This window comes from Octopus bimaculoides, chromosome 27, assembly GCF_001194135.2.
Source record: "Octopus bimaculoides isolate UCB-OBI-ISO-001 chromosome 27, ASM119413v2, whole genome shotgun sequence".
Taxonomy (NCBI): Eukaryota; Metazoa; Mollusca; class Cephalopoda; order Octopoda; family Octopodidae; genus Octopus; species Octopus bimaculoides.
This window is the reverse complement of record NC_069007.1, coordinates 17,515,959-17,516,232: the sequence shown is the minus strand read 5'-3', so window position 1 is coordinate 17,516,232 and position 274 is coordinate 17,515,959. Positions and strand designations below refer to the sequence as shown.

The window sequence follows — 274 nt, the reverse complement described above, 5'->3', positions numbered from 1 at the left end:
TTATTTAAAAGAGTTCCAACTCTGTCTGTTTTTTATGTTTTATTCATATTCTTACAAAATTAATGTGGGATATAGAATATATAATATAAATATGGAATATATAATATAAATAGTAAAATGAAATGAAGTATTGAATGTCTTATTGAATATATGAAATATTGAGTATTAACTATAGAGTACCTTGATGAATGCCATGAGGTAGGAAAGTATACTAGTCCTTATACATTTAATACTCTATATTTAATACTCAATATTTCATATATTCAATAAGACA

At 21.9% G+C, this 274-nt stretch overlaps 2 protein-coding genes across 2 annotated transcripts in view; one reads left to right on the top strand and one right to left on the bottom strand.

Annotated features, from left to right (window-relative positions):
- Positions 1 to 274, bottom strand: part of LOC106881568 (solute carrier family 23 member 1) — a 157,573-nt gene that overhangs the window by 57,925 nt on the left and 99,374 nt on the right. The window lies entirely within an intron of this gene.
- The window catches only part of LOC106877250 (growth/differentiation factor 8), a 37,831-nt gene that overhangs the window by 27,380 nt on the left and 10,177 nt on the right, over positions 1 to 274 (top strand). The window lies entirely within an intron of this gene.